General features: G+C 44.5%; 1 pseudogene; it reads right to left on the reverse strand.

Annotated features, from left to right (window-relative positions):
- Nucleotides 1–699: 699 nt before the first annotated feature.
- LOC121453570 lies at nt 700–5,149 on the reverse strand (annotated as a pseudogene).
- Between the last annotated feature and the right edge of the window lie 3,608 nt (nt 5,150–8,757).

The raw sequence follows: 8,757 nt of genomic DNA on the forward strand, positions 1-8,757 counted from the left end.
ATAAATCTGGGATTTATAACGGTTGTGGGGCTGTGTCTTATTCTATAATTTGTCCTCCCCCAAAATACTTTGTAAAGCTGAGGCGGCCCCGAGGCTGTTCACTCCCTCCCTTCCCTATCCGCCTCATCCCGCCCCCCCCCCCCAGCAGGATGAGGTAATGGGATTGTGATTATGACATCATAGGTGGTTCAGTTGCAGGGTGTGTGTGTGTGTGTGTGTGTGTATGTATGGAGGGGGAGCACGGTGGTTATGGCTGAACCACTTAAGACAGAGAGGGAGGAAGCTGGCATATGAGGAACCGATGTCGACAGTACTGTATTTCCTCTTCAGGAACTGGAAACCACCTTTTTATTAAGTCTCCACTACCACCACCATCTCCCACCTCAGCCAAAGTTTTAAGTCCTTTTTCAAGAACTGAATGTTGATATAGGTGGTGTGTGAGGGGGGGGGGGAGTCAAACCACCATACAGGTTCCTATCTCTTCTGTAAATTGGAGTCTCAGCTGACTAAAAAGTTTTCAATAAATGTTGTCGTGCTGTGATCACTAGTAGGTCATAGTTTTAGATGTCCTTATTAATTGGTTGGAAAGTGGTCATTCCAGTCACTTGTCTAGGACAATAGTAGCAGCGAGTCCCTACCAAACATGGGTTTTCTTTAGTTTGCACCCTACATGTCTGGGATAGGTAAACAGCAGTAGACTCAGTGGTGAAGCTCTTCCTTTTTGAGCTTGGGAGGAGAGGAAACAGGACCCTTCAAGTATGCAAACTGAAAAAGAATGAAAAAGAGAAGAAGTATTAAAGAGTGGAGATAGAAAGTCAGGTGTGGTGGCACACGTGTAAAATCCCAGCACTTGGGAGGCAGAGCCTAGCCTGCTCCACATTTCAGGTACCAAATAAAATATAGGAGGGGGAGGGTGGAGATTCACTTTGCTTTGTACATTTGACAAAGCCTATGGGAGCCATGGTTCCCAGCAATTGCACTGCGCTACTTACTCTATATCCTTGTTTTTGAGACAAGCTTTTGTGCAGCTCCTGCTGGCCTCAAACTCACTATGTAGCTAAGAATATCCTTAAACTCTGTTCTTCCTGCCTCAGCCTCCCGGATGCTAGGATTACAGACATGGACCTCCATGTCTAGTTGCAATATATACTTTTGTTTTGGTTTTGATTTTTGGAAACAGGGTCTCTCTTTGGGTAGCACTGGCTGTCCTGGAACTCACTCTGTAGACCAGGCTGGCCTCAAACTCACAAGAGATCCACCTGCCTCTGCCTCCCAAGTACTGGGATTAAAGGCGTGCGCCACCACTGCCTAGCGTGCACTCTGTAGTTTAAGTAAATATATTTATTATCGTTTTCCTTTCAATCACCATATTTAAAAAGTCAACAAAAGAACCACCTGAAAGGGTAAAGGGCTGCCAAATAGTAGGTAAGGTTATATCAAAATCTGAGACTCTAACTCCTTGTATGTTTGTTTCGTTTTTTTGTTTTGAGATATGATCTCACCGTGAACATCTGGCTGTCCTGGAACTTACTATGTAGACTAAACTAGCCTACAATTCCCTGATATCCCCCTGCCTCAGCCTCACCAGTACTGAGATTATGGACATGGACCACTAGATCCAGTAACACCTTGCTATTATTAATATGTTTACTAACGTTAGATGGCTGTGTGAAAGTTTAGTGCTTATTAGCAAAACATAGAAACTGAGTCAGATTAAAATTTACAATCCCAACCCTGGAGAGAAGCAGGAGGATTACTATAAACTCCGGGCCACCCTGGGTTACATAGCGAATTCTAAATCAACCTGGACTACAGAGTAAGATGCTGTCTCACCTCCCTCTCACCAACAAATGAATAACTAAATAAATAAAATTAAAAAGGAAGGAAGGAAAGAAGGAGATTAAAGTAACCTTAAGGACATATAGCTCAATACTGCAGGGCAAAAGAAAACCGCAAAACTAAATTTAAAACCACTGCAAGTCAGGCATAAGAACTCATGTGAGGGGCGGGAGAGATGGCTCAGCGGTTAAGAGAACTGGCTGTTCATGCTGAGGACCCGGGTTCAATTCCCAGCACCCACATGGCAGCTCATTCCTGCCTGTGATTCCAGTTTCAGAGTATCCCACACCCTCACACAGATATACATGCAGGCAAAGCTCTAATGCACATGAAATAATAAAAAATTAAAAAAAAAAAGAACTCATTTGAAAGGAAGGGCACACCGTGTTTCAGTGTGGCCTAAGACTGCCTACTTGTAGAGCCAACACTGCCCATACCTATGCCTGCTTCAATTTTCAAGGGTGTTTTAGATTGCCTGGTTGATGTTTTTGTTTGCTTGCTTGCTTGTGAGTCTTGTTTTTGTTTGGCAACAGGATATAATGTAGCCGAGGCTGGCCTTAACCTCCTGATCCTACTGTTAATTTCTGTAATAACGAACTCTTAAATGTTTCATACAAATCAAGTTTTAAATGACAGAAATAAACAATTCCTTGTCCTTTGCTTTTCCCTTCCTAGTGCTGGGATTACAGGGGTTGCCAACATGCCCAATTCCCTTTGTTCTATTTGTGGTGAAGGAGATGAAACTCAAGGCCATATGCATGGAAGGCCACGCCCTCTATCTCCAACCCCCAGCTCTTTTGGACTCTACCCTGTGCCCTCATAGGTCAGACCCCATCTAGTTCCCTAATCCAGTGGTTTTTGGCAGAGGACACTACCTGGGCCTCTTTCTGGCCTCTGTCCCAATTCTCTGAGGATTCTGGGGCCTGGAGCCAGTCATCCAGGAGATCATCCAAAGGAGCAGAATCCACTGGCCTTAGGAAGTTCTTAGTTGCCTTCCTAGAGAGGCAGTGGAGTGAGAGAACATGCACTCATGCAGATAACCCCAACTTCTACCCAACAAAACCTAAATCTTGCAAAGTGGAGAAAGTAGGGCTCATCCTACACCACTCATAGAAGGAACCAGATTAGTGAACACACCCCAAAGCCTCCCTGTCATGCAGAGGCTGGCTTGGGGGGTCCCAGGTATGCAGGGCTCTTCTCCATTGCCTGATCTGGGCATCCCAGGATCGGCGACTGTACCTCCTGTTTTTGTTTGGTGTTTGAGGGTAAAACCCAGGCTGTCGCTGTGCCCTGGCAACAACAAACATGGGTCAGATTGAGGTCAAAGGAAAGGGATACTGCCCACTGCTTACCTGTGAATCAGAGGCCTAGACAGGGATTACACAAGGGCAGGATAATACTCCATTCCAGCAAATACAGTGGGACCAGGCCTGGTGGCACATACCTAGAATCCTGAAATCTTAGCACTTAGAGGTGGAGCAGGAGGATCAGAATTTCAGTGTCATAATTGACTGACTACACAGTGAGTTTGAAACTAGCCTAGGCTACATGAGACTAAGAGACACAGAGGGAGGGGCAAGGAATAACGCCCATTTCAGCAAGCACACATACTAAAATTAGAATTATACAGAAGCTTAAGCTGGTCCCGAATTAAGGATGAGATCCAACTTTTTGATGCATTTCACATTGTGTGTGTGTGTGTGTGAGAGAGAGAGAGAGAGAGACAGAGAGAGAGACAGAGAGAGAGAGACAGAGAGAGATTAAAATAGAAAGGGAACTATAGAGGAAGAGGAGGTAAGAGGTCTAAATGCAGCAGAGAGGAGAGAATATTGGAATGTATGTGACATGAAAACAGAAGAGGGGGGCTGGAGAGATGGCTCAGAGGACCTGGGTTTGATTTCCAGCACCCACACGGTGGCTTGCAACTGTGTGTAGTTCCAGTTCTAGGGGATCTGATATCCTCTTCTGGCCTCCACAGGCATACATGTGGTGCACAGACATACATGCAGGGAAAAAACCCATATACATAATAAAAGATTTAAAAACAATGAACAAAGAATAATGGAATACATTCGTATAATGAAAACATCCCAGCAAAATCCATTCATTTGCAGGGCGGTGGTGGCGCACACCTTTAATCCCAGCACTTGGGAGGCAGAGGCAGGCGGATCTCTGTGAGTTCGAGACCAGCCTGGTCTACAGAGCTAGTTCCAGGACAGGAACCAAAACCACAGAGAAACCCTGTCTCAAAAAAAAAAAAAAAAAGAAAGAAAGAAAGAAAAAGAAAGAAAGAAAGAAATCCATTCCTTTGTACATCAACAAAGAAAATTCATAATAAAAAAAAGAAACACGGGGGCCAACAAGATGGCTCAGTAGGTAAAAACATTTGCCAGGGTGCGGGAGGCTGATGACCAAGTGTGATCCCCAGAACTGCCTGTGCTAGAAGCAAAGAACAACGTTTGAAAGTTATCCTTTGACTGTGACAGGCACATCTGCACTCACACAGCTCAGACATTAAATGACAAAAGCAGGGAGGCTGGAGAGATGGCTCAGAGGTTAAGAGCACTGGCTGCTCCTCCGGAGGTCCTGAGTTCAATTCCCAGCAACCACATGATGGCTGACAACCATCTGTAATGAGATCTGGTGCCCTCTTCTGGCATGGAGGTGTACATACAGGAGGCACATTGTATACGTAATAAATAAATCTTTTTGAAAAATGATTAAAAATAGAACACAACAAAGACTTTAGAAAAAAGAAACGGACAAGCTTTGAAAATCTTCTGGGTTAAGGCTTTTTCTACTTGAGAGAAATCTCACACTTATTTTGGGGGACTAGATTGTGGGAGAATTGGTCATTTTTCACCTCTGCTAGAGCACTCAGCTGCCAGTGATCTTTCCATCACTCGACCATGAGCTACAGCCTTCTGGTTGACATTCTGGCTGTAAGCGCCCCCAGTTGCACTCACCTGGGGACCTGCTGCAGAAAGCACTAGTAACCAGGTGTGCCCTTGCCAGTCTATCTGCTTCTGCCGCCGCTACAGGACTACCTCATCTGTCTCAACTTCCCACCTGCAGGGAAGTACATGCGGTGCCTTGAAAAGTATGATGGTAGCCATCAAAGCAGAAATAAGCACACCTCACACTCCCTTAAACCCCAGGCTTATTTTTCAACTTACCTGGCATGACAGGGCTCTGTGATGACTCCCACACTTACCATCTCTATCCTAGAGGACAAAAACTTTCCACATACCTCCTCTCTGGGGAAGCAGTTTCTGCAGATAAAAAATATCCTGCATCTATCTTCCACCATCACCACCAAGATTTTCATAGGAGATGAAGGTTATAGATTTTTGTTTGTTTATTTATTTATTTATTATGTATACAATATTCTGTCTGTATGCCTGAAGGCCAGAAGAGGGCGCCAGACCTCTTTACAGATGGTTGTGAGCCACCATGTGGTTGCTGGGAATTGAACTCAGGACCTTTGGAAGAGCAGGCAATGCTCTTAACCACTGAGCCATCTCTCCAGCCCCTATTTTTTGTTTTTGTTGTTGTTTTGGGTTTTGGTTTTCAAGACAGGGTTTATCTGTGTGGCTTTGGAGCCTGTCTTGGAACTCACTCTGTAGACTAAGGTTGGCCTTGAACTCAGAGATCCCTCTGCCTCTGTCTCCTGAGTGCTGGAATTAAACGTGTGCACTATCAAGCCCAGTTTCTTTTTCATGTGTGTGGGGTGTGTATGTGTACAGCTGTCCACGTGTGTGGGGGGTGTGTATGTGTACAGCTGTCCACGTGTGTGTGGGGTGTGTATGTGTACAGCTGTCCACGTGTGTGTGGGGTGTGTATGTGTACAGCTGTCCACGTGTGTGTGGGGTGTGTATGTGTACAGCTGTCCACGTGTGTGTGGGGTGTGTATGTGTACAGCTGTCCACATGTGTGGATGCATATGTGCCTGAAGGCAGGTCTCTTAGTCCTCACCTTGTATATTGGAGTAGGGTCTCTCATTTGAACCCAGAGCTCACAGATTTGGCTAGTCTAACTAGCCAGCTTGCTCCAAGTGCCTCTGCCTCCAGAAGGCTAAGATAACAGGCAGGCCGTCGTGCATTTATGTGGGTTCTAGGAATCCAAATCTGGTCCGTAAGCTTGGTCTGCAAATGCTTTATCCACGGAGACATGTCTCTAGTCCTCAAGTCCAGCTTTAAAGGTTATTTTTCTGACTTTTCTCAAAAAGTGGCCTGCTATTAGCATGAGTAGTACCTGACAGCCTTGATCATTCCTGGGCCATACTCTATAGATCTACTGACCTGCATTTAAAATACTTCCTAAGGTTTTATATTAAAACATGTCCTTTGTTTTTGAGACATCATTTTACTTGGTAGCCCAGGTAGCATTGAACTTGTGATCCTCCAGCCTCAGCCTCTCAAGGGCTTTGACTACAAGCTCTCACCACCAAGTTCCCCACATTTTCTTTGATACTAGGTCTCATTATGTAGTGAAGACTAGTAATTCTTCTTAATCCTTTGCAGAGCTGGGATTACAAATGGACATTACCATACCTATCTTAAAAAAATTTAATTACAAAAAATTTCAAGAGAGGTGTGGTGACACATGCTCTCCCAGTCTGGAGTCTGGGACATGCAGTCCCAGAATTTAGGCGGTTAAGGCAGAAGAATCATGAGTTTGAGGTTAAGACCTTGCCTCAACTACCCATTAAAAAGAAGAGAAAGGGGCTGGAGAGATGGCTCAGCGGTTAAGAGCATTGCCTGCTCTTCCAAAGGTCCTGAGTTCAATTCCCGGCAACCACATGGTGGCTCACAACCATCTGTAGTGAGGTCTGGTACCCTCTTCTGGCCTGCAGACATACACACAGACAGAATATTGTATACATAATAAATAAATAAATATTTTTAAAAAAAAGAAGAGAAAAAAAATGGCTGGAGAGATGGCTCAATGGTTAAGAGCACTGGCTGCTCTTCCAGAAGACCTGGGTTCAATTCCCAGCACCCACATGGCAGGGGATCTGACACCTTCACGCAGATTTACATGCGGGAAAACATGAATGTACATGAAATCGAAATAAATAAATTATAAAAAAGAAAGACAAGAGCCAGGCAGTGGTGGCGCACGCCTTTAATCCCACCACTTGGGAGACAGAGGCAGGCAGATCTTTGTGAGTTTAAGGCCAGCCTGGTCTACAAGAGCTAGTTTAAGGACAGGCTCCAAAGCTACAGAGAAACCCTGTCTCAAGAAAACAAAAACAAAACAACAAGACAGACAAGAAAATATTCACATTTATTCTGAAGCAGAGTATAGGAAACTGGATGGGTATGGGATCACACACCTGTAATCTCAGAATCCAAGTGGTTGAGGTGGAAGGATTTCAAGCTGAAGACAAATTTAGGCTAAACAACACACAAAATCATAGCATAATGCTTTGTTACTTAAGAGTATGGTCCTGGGGGCTGGAGAGATGGCTCAGTGGTTAAGAGCATTGCCTGCTCTTCCAAAGGTCCTGAGTTCAATTCCCGGCAACCACATGGTGGCTCACAACCATCTGTAATGAGGTCTGGTGCCCTCTTCTGGCCTGCAGACATACATGCAGACAGATTATTATATACATAATGAATAAATAAATATATAAATATTTAAAAAAAAAGAGTATGGTCCTGGGGCCAGAGGCATCATCATCAACTGAGAATTTGTTATGAATGTAGAAATTTTGGTCTCATACCCCGACCTACTGAATCAGAATCCAGTTTCTCAGGATCTCCAGGTGGTTAGTATGTATGTTAACTAAAATTTCCCACCCAGTCATCACCCCCACACTCACGGCCAATTATCTAATCTATACTCACGCTCGCTCTCAAAAGATTTGAAGAAAATAAAAAAGACCAACATAAGAACTTTTTGGGCTCAGGGGCTGGAGAGATGGTTCGGCAGTTAAGAGACGTATAGCTCTTGCAGAGAAATTGAATTTGGTTCCCAGCACCAATGTTGGGCAGCTTATAACTGTCAGCAACTCCAGCTCTGAGGGATAGCCTCTGACCTCCCAACTGGCACAAATTCTCACTCACACACACACTCACACACACACAATTAAAAATAAAAGAAATTGAAATCAGGCAGTGGTGGCACATGCCTTTAATCGCAGCATGGAGAGACAGCAGCAGATGGAGCTCTGTGAGTTTGAAGCCATCCTGGTCTACAAAGCGAGTTCCAAGGAAGCCAGAACTGTTACACAAAGAAACCCTATCTCGACAAAAAAAAAAAAAAAAAAAAAAAAAAATCTAAAAGCTGTTACCGGGGAGTAGCAGCTAAATGACAGTACTTGTCTAGCATTCCCAAGGCTCTGGTTCCATTCCTTCCATTCCTATTTTCACCACCACCACCACTACTAATATAATAATCTTCGCCAGCCCTCTCCTCCTTCTAGAAGGGTCTCTCTCTAGCCGAGGGTGATCTGGAGCTGACTGTGCAGTGCAGGCTGTCCTCAAATCACGACGATCTTATCTCAGTCTCTCAAATGCTGGGTTACAGTCATGAAACCACCCATCTCCCTACATATAAACCTCATCTTGTCAATGTTCGAATCTACATAAATAGCTAAAGGTTAAGATCCTTTAGAATGTCGTAAGGATTACGTCAAAAGGTTTAATTCCTCTATTCTCCCTAACAGGAATTTCTACCCAGAAAACGTCTTGGAAGTGGTCAGCGGCGACTCAGCATCAACACACTCCTGTCATGCCCCAACAACTGCCACGCCGGCGACAAAATGCTCCATTTCCAGCCGAAAGCTAACAAAAGTCAAGAGAAACAACGCAAGAAAGTAACAAGGAGAAGGAAACACTTCCAACTCAAAAACAGTTCCTCCAGACCATCATCATTAGTGGGGCTCTATTTAAATCTCCCGGGTTGCTGGGG

The sequence above is a fragment of the Microtus oregoni genome, unplaced genomic scaffold (assembly GCF_018167655.1).
Source record: "Microtus oregoni isolate MIOR12 unplaced genomic scaffold, Mior012 000011F_ref0000422, whole genome shotgun sequence".
NCBI classification, from domain to species: domain Eukaryota; kingdom Metazoa; phylum Chordata; class Mammalia; order Rodentia; family Cricetidae; genus Microtus; species Microtus oregoni.